The 14,299-nt window shown below is 38.7% G+C and overlaps 1 long non-coding RNA gene across 1 annotated transcript; it reads left to right on the forward strand.

Annotated features, from left to right (window-relative positions):
• The first annotated feature begins 3,803 nt into the window (after positions 1-3,803).
• On the forward strand, positions 3,804-6,530 carry LOC112152420. The gene is made up of 3 exons (XR_002920295.2): positions 3,804-3,924; positions 4,804-4,888; positions 6,148-6,530. It is a non-coding gene; the product is annotated as an uncharacterized LOC112152420 (long non-coding RNA).
• The last annotated feature ends 7,769 nt before the right edge of the window (positions 6,531-14,299 follow it).

Consider the following 14,299-nt stretch of genomic DNA (forward strand, 5'->3'; position numbering starts at 1 on the left):
CGGGGGGTCTTGGCGTGGGGATGGCCGGGCGCTCTCCCCCTGAGTACATTCCATCACCATCCACCTCAGTGAAACATAAACACTCACCTGAGCACAGGTGTCAGCTCACCTTAGCACTAACCGTTTGTGTGACAGAATGAAAGTCTTTATCTGAATGGGTTTGTATGATGGAGTGTGTGAGCTGCTGTTATAGTTGAATTGAGTACATGTGTAGTATATGTATAGTATATGTGAGTATGTTCAGTTTAAATGTAGAGACTATTTTGGCCAACAAGTGTGTGTGTAACTATAGAGTGTGTGTGTAGACAGGCCCCGCCCATTCTAGTTTATCACTTAGTCCTGGTTGTTTTATGATGTTGCTTCCCTCTGTTGCCATCTCATCTCCCCCCTCTTCCCTTTTTCCGTCCGGTCCAACGACAAAGAAAAATAAATAAATAAAATAAAACATAATCAATATAAATAAAGTTTAGCATTAAATACAACAGGGGTTTATACTCAATAAATCCCTGTTGTGACAGTAAAATCTGCCCAACACAAGAAGCTCTCAGCCCACATCTGTTGGCTCAGCTGTTGGACAGGACAAGTTAAAAAAAAAAAAAAGTATGTTTTTTTTGTTGGCTCTTGCATCAAACTGTTTTTTCTACTAACAGAAAGGATTCAACACAAATAAACAAGTATGCATAATACTGAAATGATCACAAATCCTTTCATACTCTGTTCACGTTGTGCTCTGTGTGACAGAGCGCTCTGCACCCAAGCCTGCTCTGCGCAACCTCGCCAAGCCACTGAGTACGCACTCACCCACACTCGCAGTAAGCACGAATGACTGTTTATGTGCAGCGTAAAGAGAAAGACAGAGAGACAAAGAGAGCTAATGAAAAAGAGCACGGCTTCTGGGAAGGAGTCAAAAGGGAAAACAGATGTGAAGCATCACAATTCAGGGGTCTCATCACAATAAGTGTTGTCACGGTGGATTGGTCAAAGTTCCAGTAAAGATGCACGGAAAATGTAACGTTTCAGGGTGAGGAACAAATATGGGGTTTTGTTACATTCGTGTTAATAGTTGCGATCGCACCATTGCGAAATCCTGGAGGGACTGACTTATGTGCAACTTTTGAATCAGGAGGAGCTGCAGGAATAAAAGGACAAGGCAGTTGGAGGACTGTGTTTACCTAATCTTGTGGGGTACTACTGGGCATCAAATATGCATAAAATATTATTTTGGTGCATGTGCCCTCAAACCGGTTGGTGCATAAGTGAGGCGGCCTCTTGTTCCTCATCATTACGTGCATTAGCGTGCAGCACACTTCAGATATCCCCGTCAACCACTTCCCCAAATGCAGTAGTCAGTGATGTGCAGTCAGGGGAGGCAGGAGAGGCTGAGCCTCACCAGCAAAATATGGCTAAAAAATGCATAAATTCAATAAGATGAATATACTTTTTAAAATTGAAAATCAAATGTTACTTTTTAGACATGTTATTTTCTATGATTACCATTTTTGTTTGGGTCTTCAAGATTTCTTGGTAAAAAAAAAAAAAAAAAAGCAGCAAATTTACGAGTTTCCTGTCCAGCGCTGGGTGAGCCTGGGGGTGGAGCTGCCTCACCCAGCGCCACACACACTGACTGTAGCTGCAGCTGAGGCATGCCTGTGTTGTTTCGGTCCTTCTATCATCATAAAATGCGCTTTATTTTAAATTGACCTGATTTGCTTTTCTCTGACTATCTTTCTGATTACATTGGTTCCAGTTTGGGACTCATTTAGTCTTTTTATTCGCAAAAAATGCACTTCAGACAGTCCGCCTGCCTCACTGGAAGTAGTTGTTGGGGCCTTAAAAGTTTGGAGAAAAGCAAGACGCTGTTGTTTCCTTTTTATTGTTTCTTCACTGCAGTACAAAGCCAGATTTCTAGATTTATGCTTTACATCCTTTTAGTATTTATTTTAGTATTTATTTATTCATTTATTTATTTATTTATTTATTTATTTTTTTTCTTTCATGGTGTGGCGATATGTCGATGTGTGTTTGTGTTTGTGCATGTGTGTGGAAGGGTGGGGCTTGTGGGCATTATCTTTTGTTTTTAAAATGTTATTTTTATGTAAAGCACTTTGAGTGAAATTCATTTTTTTAAAAGTGCTATACAAATAAAGTTTGATTTGATTTGATTCGGATAACTTGCCCTCCCTTTAGCAGCGCCAATCTACAATAATCACTTGTTTGTCACGGCAATGACTGACCCAGGATTTTCAGTGCTAGCTTATCAGGGACTTTGTTTGTGGAAGACATGTATGTTGGTAATATCTTTGCTATGTTCAAAATGAATTATTTTTCAAATGCAATCTCAACAAAGCCGATTTTTTTCTGCTACTTTCAACTATGTCATTTTGCAAAAATGCACACAGCTTCTTTCGCTCAAATAGCAACCCTAAATAGAGTCAATCTGGTAATAAAGGCTAAGACCCTGTCAGGGGGTCATATCTCATACTTTTATACTGTATTAACTCCAAATAGCAAATCTGTTTTACATAAAATTAAAACAGCATGGGAGTCAGAACTACAGATGAACCTTTCAACAACCTTTTGGGAGAAAGCTAAAGGGGCAATTCAAAGTTTTACAAAGACTACATTACAGCAAAGAAAAACTGTCAAAGTTATTTCCTGAAAAATCAGATTTTAAATTCAGTAGATATTCACAAACCACATGTAACCTCGCCCTCATGTTTTGGACATGCCCTAAGCTGTTGGATTTCTGGCAAAAAAGTCTCGAAACTATTTCAGAAATACTGGGAATCAGCTTAGGTCCAACCCTGCATAATGGTATATTTGGCAAACCCCCAGATAACATCCTCACCACAAGCAGTCAAAAACAATGTAATTGCCTTTGCCTCTCTTGTTGCTCGTAAAAGAATTCTATTACTTTGGAAATCACCTCAACCACCATCAAAGTCTGGTCACGAGACATTCTGAGTCTCTTGAGGTTGGAGAAGATCAAGTTTACATTAAGACATACTTCTGACTAATGTTATACACACTGGGAAACATTGCTTAAATATTTAGATACACTACCTTCCCAAGAAAACAATTAATAAAACCCACTACATAATATCCACGATTCTGCCAGCAGCCCACAAGCGAGCGGTTGTAAGTCTTTATTGATCCACAGCTGAGATAACTCGATAACCTATAGGTGATTGGATGCCAGGTTATGTTTAAATTTCGTTTATTTTCATTATGTTTATTTACTTACTAATTAACTTTGATTATTTTACTTAATTCTTTAGTGAGAGGGTATTTGTATTTGAAAGGATCCACTTGTGTATTCTATCCTGGGTGGGGTGGGGGGTCATTTATTGTGTCTGTTTTAAAAAACAAAAACAAAAAAAAAACAACAAAGACATTGTTTTGTTTGATAGCTGTGTTTTGGGACTGACTGTGGTTTGATAAATAAAAGTTATACAATTAAAAAAAGATTTACATTTGACAGCAGAGCTCTTTTAACACATCATGATTTATTATTCAGGTAGTGTAAAGAATGCTGTTGGTTTCAAGGGACTCTCACTGAATCCGTGTATCATTCGTTCATTCGTTTTTCAACTAAAAATCGGAAATGAAAAAACGAAAAACCAACCGTTTTTTCGTTTTTCCATTCAAAATCCAAAACGAAAAATTGAAAAATGAGTCGTTTTTGGTTTTTTTCGTTTTGCGCACCAAAACGAAAAAACGAAAATCGGATAACGGGACTTTGATTCGTTTTTCGTAATCTCGTTTTTGACACAGGAGGAAACCCGGAACTAGTTTCCGCAGATTCTTATTGTGAAAATCTGCTGTAGCTGTCTTTCGTCCAGGGAAAGTGATCATTTTATTGTTGTTTTGTGACCGTAAAAGGAAAATCAGAGACCGGAGGACATGATAATACATCCGTTCCAGGTAAGAATCAGTTATATTATTATTTTTTTCAGTCTGTCTCTGACTATGTGAGTTTGCTACTTTGACAAGCTAGCTGTTGCTAACTCAAAGACGGGGCATGCATAGAGTTCTAATGGAGACGTGAGCACGTTCCTGGGTAAAACCGTCCCAGAAACATGCTCCGAGCCTCGGGTACCATCCTCCCTACAGGCGAGGGGTCCCGGTAACTGAAGCCGCACTTTCTGCTGCTTTGATGACACTGTAAATGTCCGTTTTTACCTGCAGCTATTTCCTGGGGTTATTAAACCCATGATGTAATTAAATATGAGAAGTTGTTGGCTGTATATTCAATGAAAAGCTCTGATCAGCAGTGTCAACACTTTCAGAATGTTCGTGACGGAGCTGGCAACGTGCCACATGTCTGGAAGGTGATGCTAGCTAGCTAGCTAGCGCTAGCATCAGACACGCAGATCAGTGACAAAAACGGAGCTTTGTTTGGTTAATTTAAGATAAGAAAACATGAAATATGAAACAGAAGAATGTACCAATAGACAATAAATAGTTATCGGAAACATCGATATAATTCCTGGCAGGGAAAACGCATTTGTCATAACAGCAGTAGATAATAAATTAAATGCTGTTTTTTGTTATATTGTGTTATTATAAATGTGACTTGGATAATTAGGCATTTTTATTGTATACTTGTTGTTTTCATTACAAAATTATTTTATTGAAACTTCTATTTATTGAGATAAAGATTTCTTTTCTTTTGTAGCCATCATAGTGTTTTGCATGTCATTAAAATGCATATTCATAAAACTATACTTAAAATGATTAGCTACAATACTATTTCAAATTCTGTGTCAAGTTAAAATGTATTTTTTGTTTGTTTGTTTGCAGGTGAAGTTTTAGAAGCAAAGTTCCAGAACAGTTTCTGCCAGAAGAACGGAGGGCAGCTCTGTGAGGAAGTACAACGGAGACTCAAGTAATCTCACTATAGAATATAGACAAATCACTAGGACAGATTTATGTGGAATATGATCATTAATAGACCCTTTTCACGGGGACGTCTGACAAAATGCCGAACGCAAAGCTGACAGCTGAACGCTGTTTGACACAATTGTACATAAATAATAAAAGGTAACCTTACCAATTTCAACGGAAAAATGTTAAATATTTATTTTACAAATGTCCTGTCAAAGTATATTTTAATTTCCTTTCTTAGATCGTTCACAAATCTAAATATAAATTTTAATAATCCTTCAATATTTGATGTTTCATTGAAAATATCCACCTTTCATCTGAGCAGATATTATTCTAACAGGTTTCTATTTTGGTTGATGCTATTTGCACATATTTTTAGTGTAATTTAAGCACAAAAAGTGATAGAAATTCTTGTTGGTCACATTTAATACCTTCAGCAAAAACGCACATCACTGCATTACTCGTACATATTTTAATCACTTCCCAGGATATATGTACTTGTTTTACAGGATATTTTAGGGGCATTTGTAAAAACAGGAATGATTTAGCTAAAAAAAATGTTGAGAGCATTTTTGAGCCATGTATGCACTGGTCCAATTGCACTAATTGGAGTCTAAAATCTCTGTAATCTGACTAATTTTTTTTGTTTTACTCTGAGGAAAACAGTTTAAAGGATACTAAATTTTTTAAGACAAGTGCAGGGCATCATTTTCAATGACAGAGACGCAGCCGTGCGCCTGCCTCAGTGTGCTCGTTGTCATGACGACCTCAGACACGCACTTAGATCTCCAGTTTTCCAAAAGCGGTCCACATAGTCTGAAGGTTTTTTTTCTGTAAATATGAGTTATTTTCAACTAATTTGGGATTCTTTCAGTGTTTTAGCTGCAGTGGTGTTTTGGTATCTACTGGGTTTTTGAGCTGTTTGAGTTTCAGCTGTTACATCAGCATCATGTTACCTTTTTGGACTATTTTGGTATTTACTAAGGTTTTCAGTCTATTTGGAGTTTAGCTAATATTTCAGATTCATGCTAGTTTTTATGGCTAAATTAGACTTTTTACCTGTTTTTTAGGCTAATTTGGCATTTAGGTCATATTTTAGTTACAATGAGCTTCAGTGTTTTGAGCTTCAGTTTCAGCCTTTTTAGCTATCAGTTTAAGCATCTTCAGCTGCCACATTCAGGTTGCAGCATTCACACTGGCATCATTGCAGGTAATGCTATATATCTAGTTATTTAAATTCAATCTCTTTTTTAATTGCAGGTCCTTTGGAGGAGCCTTTTTTCCTGGACCTGCTGCATCAGCCTGACTGGTTGTTGAAGAGGAGCTGTGATTTCTGCCTGAAGTGTCGGGCTGATGAGCTGCAAAACAACATCAAGAAGGAGCATCAAGCACTCTGTCAACTCCAAACACCAAGTTAATGTTCAATCAAAACTGCTCCTTAAAGTGTTCGAATTGGACGTTCTTTATTTAGGAGTTGGTTTTACTTGCTCCATGTTTAAAATTTTGAATCTTAAAGCTTTTTTAAGTCGATGTTGACATTTTCAAAGCAGTTTAGAAACATCTCTTCTTGCAGGTAAAAACTGAAAGCTAACATGAGCATTGTAATAATAGATATGAAAATAAACAAAATGGTTTCATGTCAATGTGGTATGTTTATTACAAACTTCACATTCATACATCTTTCAACAGAAACAAAGATACAGTTGGGGGTTTACTTTGTGGGCTTCTTAATCAGCATTTACTCAGCACACCTGTCAGTAACATTTATTAGATGAAGCAAATGCATCTGGAAAAGTCTGTTTGTGGTTAACTTCAGTATCAGCAAGAGTCTTGTCCGGTAGAGTCTGTCCACGTTGCTGCTCAGCATCACGTCTGTGGAGAACAGGTCCTCTCCAGATGAAGATACCTCGGTAACGGACCCCAGCTCCTGCCCACACGTGCTCCCAGCTCCCTCAGCACTGGACCAGCTCCACTGAAATCCCTGAAAGAAAACCACCAACAGCTATTAGTCTTTAATTCAGAGTAATTCAGCTCAGTAAAATGAGAAAACAGGTTATATCAGATTAAAATGCATTGTTTCAGCCAAACACTTTTGTGTTCCTCTGCCTAAAATTTAACATGGTTTCTTTTAATTATCTGGCACTTGTGTTTTGTTTATAATTTAAATTTAAATTCAATATATATTACTTTGATTGTAGAGCTGCCCTCTGTTCTTCTGACAAAAACGTTTCTGGAATTTTGCTTCTAGAGACTTGACCTGGAGAAGAAGAAAAACAACCAAATTTTAACTCAACACAGTATCATCTGATACTATATGCACATACAGATACATATGATCGTGGAGCTGCAGAAGATCTTTTCTCATCAGTTAAAAGTTGTCTAAATTTTCCGTTCTCACATAATCATTGTAAACAGAGTTTAAGTCAGACGATTCCAGCGTGTCTGACATTAAAGTCAAACTTATTCCTGTTGTAATGTTTTGTACTGCGGTCAGTGAGCTGCTGTTAGCTCAGCTGTGGTTCTAACATCACTCCTCTTTGTTTTTGTTCATAAATGTGTCCATTTTGCTCAAATGAAAGGTGGATATTTTCAATAAAACGTTCTGTATTTAGGGATTATTCAAATTTATATTTAGATTTGTGAACAATCTAAGAGAGGAAATGAAAATATAGTTTGACAGGAGTAGTTCACTTTGGGCTTATCCCTATCGGGGTCACCACAGCGTAACAGTACCCACTGTTTCGCATCAGGTGATTTGGCAGAGTTTTTACGCCGGATGCCCTTCCTGTTTGACAGGACATTTGTAAAATAAATATTTAACATTTTTCCATTGAAATTGGTAAGGTTACCTTTTATCATTTATGTACAATTGTGTCAAACAGCATCAGCTGTCAGCTTTGCCGTTCACCATTTAGTCAGACGTCCCCGTGAAAAGGGTCTATTAATGATTATATTCCACATAAATCTGTCCTAGTGATTTGTCTGTGTGCTATAGTGAGATTACTTGAGTCTCCGTTGTACTTCCTCGTAGAGCTGCCCTCTGTTCTTCTGGCAGAAACTGTTCTGGAACTTTGCTTCTAAAAACTTCACCTGCAAACAAAAAAAACCCAAAAAACATTTTAACTCGACACAGAATTTGAAATAGTATTGTAGCTAATCATTTTAAGTATAGTTTATGAATATGCATTTTAATGACATTCAAAACACTATGATGGCTACAAAAGAAAAGAAATCTTTATCTCAATAAATAGAAGATTCAATAAAACAAATTTGCAATGAAAACAACAAATATACAATAAAAATGCCTAATTATCCAAGTCACATTTATCATAACATAATATAACAACAACAGTATTTAATTTATTATCTACTGCTGTTATGACAAATGTGTTTTCCCTGCCAGGAATTATATCAATGGTTCCGATAACTATTTATTGTCTATTGGTACATTCTTCTGTTTCATATTTCATGTTTGTTATCTTAAATTAGCCAAACAAAGCTCCGTTTTTGTCACTGATCTGCGTGTCTGATGCTAGCGCTAGCTAGCTAGCTAGCTAGCATCACATTCCAGACATGGAGGAGGCTGCGAGCTCCGTCACCAACATTCTGACAATGTTGACACTGCTGATCAGAGCTTTTCATTAAATGTACAGCCAACAACTTCTCATATTTAATTACATCATGGGTTTAATAACCCCAGGGAATAGCTGCAGGTAAAAACGGACATTTACAGTGTCATCAAAGCAGCAGAAAGTGCGGCTTCAGTTACCGGGACCCCTCGCCTGTAGGGAGGATGGTACCCGAGGCTCGGAGCATGTTTCTGGGAGGTTTTTACCACGGACGTCCCAGGAACATGCTCACGTCTGCATTAGAACTCTATGCATGCCCCGTCTTGGAGTTAGCAACAGCTAGCTTGTCAAAGTAGCAAACTCACATCGTCAGAGACATATATATGACTGAAAAAAATAATATAACTGATTCTTACCTGGAACGAATGTATTATCATGTCCTCCGGTCTCTGATTTTCCTTTTACGGTCACAAAACAACAATAAAATTATCACTTTCCCTGGACGAAAGACAGCTACAGCGGGCGCAGTGCAGCAGATTTTCACAATAAGAATCTGCGGAAACTAGTTCCGGGTTTCCCCCTGTGTCAAAAACGAGATTACGAAAAACGAATCAAAGTCCCGTTATCCGATTTTCGTTTTTTCGTTTTGGTGCGCAAAACGAAAAAAACCAAAAACGACTCATTTTTCAATTTTTCGTTTTGGATTTTGAATGGAAAAACGAAAAAACGGTTGGTTTTTCTTTTTTTCATTTCCGATTTTAAGTTGAAAAACGAATGAACGAATGATACACGGATTTCACTGGATAAGCAATAAACAAGACAGACACTTAAGAAAGGAGAGCGTTCATTGTGATGCTAACAAAGAGAAAATTGCCTCAAGAAAATTATCCACTCTCATTAAGAACTAGCATTGTCTTCATTTTAATATTTGTTGTTAATAATTTTATTACCATCCTTATATACTGTAAGCTGAATGTGAAAAATATTTTACTGTAAATGTACAATTTTTTTTAAACTGGTCTTGTCCAACAGCTGAGCAAACAGGTACGAGCCGAGATCCTCTAGTGTTTGATAGATTTTACTGTCACAACTAATGCTAAACTTTATTTATATTCATTATGTTTATATATATATATATATATATATATATATATATATATATATACATATATATTTTTTTGCCTTTCTTTTCTGTTGGACCGGACTTAGAAAAAGAAGAAGGGGGGAGGGGGGGTCACACAAGAAAGATACCAGAGGGTGGTTTTATAGAGAAAAGCAGATAGTAATGGAGGGTGATGACTACGGATGTCCCGATCCGATCACATGATCGGAAATCGGGGCCACTCACGTGATTGGGGACTCGATCGGAATCGGACTCCTTTGTCCGATCAGTATCGGATATTTCATTTATTCTCATTATGATCAGAGCTTTATATTTCATCTTATCATTCCAGATAAATACTCCACTAGAAGTCTGCATGTCATGAAAAGATCACAAAATGTCATCACCAAAAAACGCAGCAGAAAACGGCAGCAGCTCAAGCAGAAGGCTAATGTAAACAAAGCTAGCTAGAAAGCTAACTTCCGGGACCAATAACTCTTTTAAAAACGCTTTAAACTGACAGCAAGTGTCTCTATTGGTTTGTCATAACACAAACAACAACCTTTAAAGCAGGGGTCTCAAACTCAATTCAGCCGGGGGCCGCTGGAGGCAGAGTCTGGGTGAGGCTGGGCCGCATCAGGATTTTCACAAGAAAATCACTGATAAAACATTCCAATGTTCTCAAACATCTTTATTAAAAATAATACATTTTTAAAAGTGAATTTAAAAAAATCAATCATGAATAAACAAAATGATAACCATGACCAGACAGCAGATACAGATGACTGAAGAAACCACATATTAACTGACTGACCGACTAGAGCAGTGTTTCTCAAATGGTGGGCGCGGCCCCTTGGGGGAATAAAAACATGTTTACATTAGTTAGTTGTGCATAATTCTATGTAGTAGTTAATAATTAATTATATATAGCAAAAACAATCTCAAAATCCATTTGGTAGCAGAAAGAACCGCTGTTTACAGTGAACCAAAGAACTGAATCTCTGAGAAAAGACAGTTTTCAATTCACTTTAACTGAAAGATTTGGAAGGATTCTAAGAAAAAAAAGAAAGAGGAAAAAGTAATAAAACAGATTATTTAGAAGTTCTTTTTAAATGTATTTTCTTTAATGATAGTAAAAGTACAATATTTTGATGTTTTGAGGAGATATACGTTGAACTTGAGCAAATTAGCTGATACTAATGAGATTTGCAGCAGAAAGTTGTGTGTTTGTGGTGGTGGGGGGTGTGAAAGAATAAGTTCTGGGGGGGGTGAGAGAAAATAATTGAGAAACACTGGACCTGAGAAAAAACTCTTAGAACAGAATACAGTGATTTCTTTCCACATTGAAGTTCACTTGGTCTCAGTGCAATCGTACTTTTTTTTTTTTTTTTTAAACAGCGGACCCTGTTCCGTGTCCTGATTGGCTGGAGACATCGTCAGTCTCCCCCATGCCATGTCTCCTGGGCAGAAACGTGCAGCTCTAGGATCCACATAAGTCTGTGATTGCGAGCAGATCTGTGACAAAGAGGCTGAGACGTTTGGATCCAAGTGCAACAAGGTTTTAATGATGACGAGGAGCAGGCAAACACAAGACGAGGCGTAATCAGGAAACAGGCCGGGGTCAGAGCACGTAGCGAGGCAGGAGATGAATAAACAGGCAGGGGTCAAACACAGAGAGGCAACAGAGAATAAACGCTCAGACTGACTGTACTGGAGAACAAATCAAGACTTCGCATGGAGCAGAGTGGTGAACAGGGTTAAATACAGTTTGGTGATTAGCTGGAGTGGCAGGGGGGGGGGGCAGATGTAGTCAGTACTCTGGTGAGGGCTCCCTCTGGTGGTCAGAGGAAGTCACGACTGATTGAGCCCTGACAAGATCTTTGTTTGCATTCTATAATCCTGTATTTGAAAATGTCCACGTCTGTCTGAGAGAAGTGTTACGTGTGTAGTGAGGAGTTTAACATCTGATTTTCTAATTTGAGGGTTTGACCGTCACAAGTTATTTTTCAAAACACAAATCCCCCAATAACCGAAGGAAAAAGAATTTCACTTTCTGTTTGTTTCCTCGTAGTTTCCCCTGGCAGCTGGTTTGTTCACCGTTCGGCTTATGCCATTTGAGATTGCAACAGCATCTATTGTTTCGCATCAGTGATTTGGCAGAGTTTTTTTTTTTTTTGCCGGATGTCCTTCCTGACACAACTCTGTATTTGAAGGGCACAAGGACCCAGTTAGGCAGCAGCCTCAAGGGTCTTGTCTAGGGACCCAATCTAGATGGGGATCAGTGGACACCCCGGGGATCAAACCCAGGACTCCTGCGTTGAAACCCTATACTTAGCCCACTGAGTCACCCAGACGCTGTTTCCACATCCTCTCTTTTTTTTTTCTTGATGTTGCACATGGCAGATCAACGCCATTTGCACAGAGATCATAAAAGCTCAGAGCCTTGCAGGGCTGTAGGGCGTTGTTACTGTATGCTCAGATGAAGCGCGGCAGATGCAGCACTAGCTGCGTTTACATGGACACAAGTAATCGGATTGAATCAGACTCGTTCAGATCAGAAATTCCTTCCAATAGAGATTGGTGTGTTATACCGATTGTTGATCCGATCGTTGTGCATGTAAACAATCCATTTCGATCGTGTGTCACTACTGCTCTGGATTTTATGTCATGCAGAGAGGAGGCTTTGGAGCGCAAACAGAACCGATCAGCTGCTCTCCATGAGTCTGTGAGAAGGGGGGGTGTTTGATACGGCGTGAGCTTCGGACCGTCCGTCCGGCTGCTTTGCGTGAGAGCTGCGGGACCCAGGAAAGCCTTTTTGAGGATACGTGAAGCCGGCGGAGGGGGTTTATGAATGTGGAAAACACACTCCGAACAGTCCTACGAATAAAGTTTTTCAGGTCCATGTACACAGTTCTATTCTAATCTGGGCGGCCGTGGTGCAGCGGTAGGGCGGTCGACTCCTGATCGGAAACTCCTGACTCCTGCCTTGCCCGCCCATGTCCCAATGTGTCCTTGGGCAAGACACTGAACCCCGAATTGCCTCTGGTGGGAGGCTGGTGCCAGTGTTCGGTACCGGAGCCACCACCAGTGTGTGAATGTGTGTGTGAATGGGTCTGTGACTGTGAAGCGCTTTGGGCCTTTGAAGGAGGGTAGAAAGCGCTATACAAGTATACGCCATTTAATCTGATCTCACTTTGCATCTACTGACAAACGACATTAACACAAACACTTAAACAATGAGTGAATGAAAAAAGAACAAAACCTGGAACCATGTCACTGTTATTGGGAATAGAAAGACAGAGTTCTGAATCTGCAAGAAAAGAATTTCTAACAGAACCGACTCCACAACCAAAAAAGCGCAGATACCTGAGAACAACTTTATGCAGAACAGATCAGATCATGACTGACAGAAGAAAGCAGATCATCCTCACAAAGATGAGGTATTGGCTAAATGCCAACGTTTACCATGATTAAAATGTTCTTTTTTTTTTCTTTTTGTTTTGCACATTATATCGGTCTGTAGTTGTTCATTTGAGTTTTGTCTAGACTGTCATTTTTTAGGAGAGGTTTGATTACAGCTGTTTTCAGTGCTTCTGGGAAAACCCCAGATGTTAAAGACAAGTTGACAATCTGGAGCAGGGCTGGTTCCAGGATCTTTGAAACTTTTTTGAAAAAGCTTGTGGGTAGAATATCCAGACAGCAGGAGGAGGAGTTCAGTTGACATAGAATGTCCTGCAGTTCTTTACTGTTTATGGGTTGAAACTGAGCCATTGGGTTTATACTGGTTTCTAGTGGATAGGGTTCATATCCTGAACTTGTAGTTGGTGAAACAATTGTTTGTCTAATGTTTTTGATTTTGTCCCTGAAGAATTTGGCAAAGTCATTACAGGCTTTGGTGGAGTAAAGTTCTGGTGCCACTGACACAGGGGGTTTTGTCAACCTGTCGACTATATTAAATAAGGCCCGAGCATTATGGGAGTTTTTGGTAATAATGTCAGAAAAATAGGACTTCCTTGCATTGCTCAGTTGTAAATTATATAAGTGAAGTTTCTCTTTATAGATGTCATAATCTACCTGTAGTTTAGATTTTCTCCATCTGCGTTCAGATTTCCGACATTCTCTTTTTCCGTTCTTTACCACAATGGAATTTCTCCATGGAGATTTTTTCCTACCAGAGATCACCTTCACCTTACTAGGAGCAATACTATCCATGATATTTGACATGTTGGAATTAAAGTTATTAACAAGTTCATTGACTGAATCCCCTGAGAGGGGAGGAGTCAGAGAGAAAATCTGATTGAACATCTCACTAGTATTTTCAGTTATATACCGTTTTGTGATCTCCTCCCTCAAAACATTTGTGTGTACTGGAATTGTGCTCTCACAGAAAACACAGCAGTGATCAGACAGACCTAAATCACATACAGTAACCTTAGAGATGTTCAGACCTTTGGAAATCAATAAATCAAGAATATTCCCTCTGTTGTGTGTGGGCTCTGTTACATGTTGAGTCAACCCGAAATTGTCCAGAGTGTTTATCAGGTCCTTAGTCCCTTTGTTCTCAAGATTTCCATAAAGGATGTTAAAATCCAATCGCCATGATTATACAGTCAAAATCAAGACAAATTATAGACAGCAGTTCACTAAACTCAAGGTTAAATTCTGCACATTATCCAGGGGGGCGGTAGATATTTATAAATATGGTTTTGAGTGAGGCCTTCAGCTGTAGGGCTACATATTC

The sequence above is a fragment of the Oryzias melastigma genome, linkage group LG6, assembly GCF_002922805.2.
Source record: "Oryzias melastigma strain HK-1 linkage group LG6, ASM292280v2, whole genome shotgun sequence".
Lineage (NCBI taxonomy): Eukaryota > Metazoa > Chordata > Actinopteri > Beloniformes > Adrianichthyidae > Oryzias > Oryzias melastigma.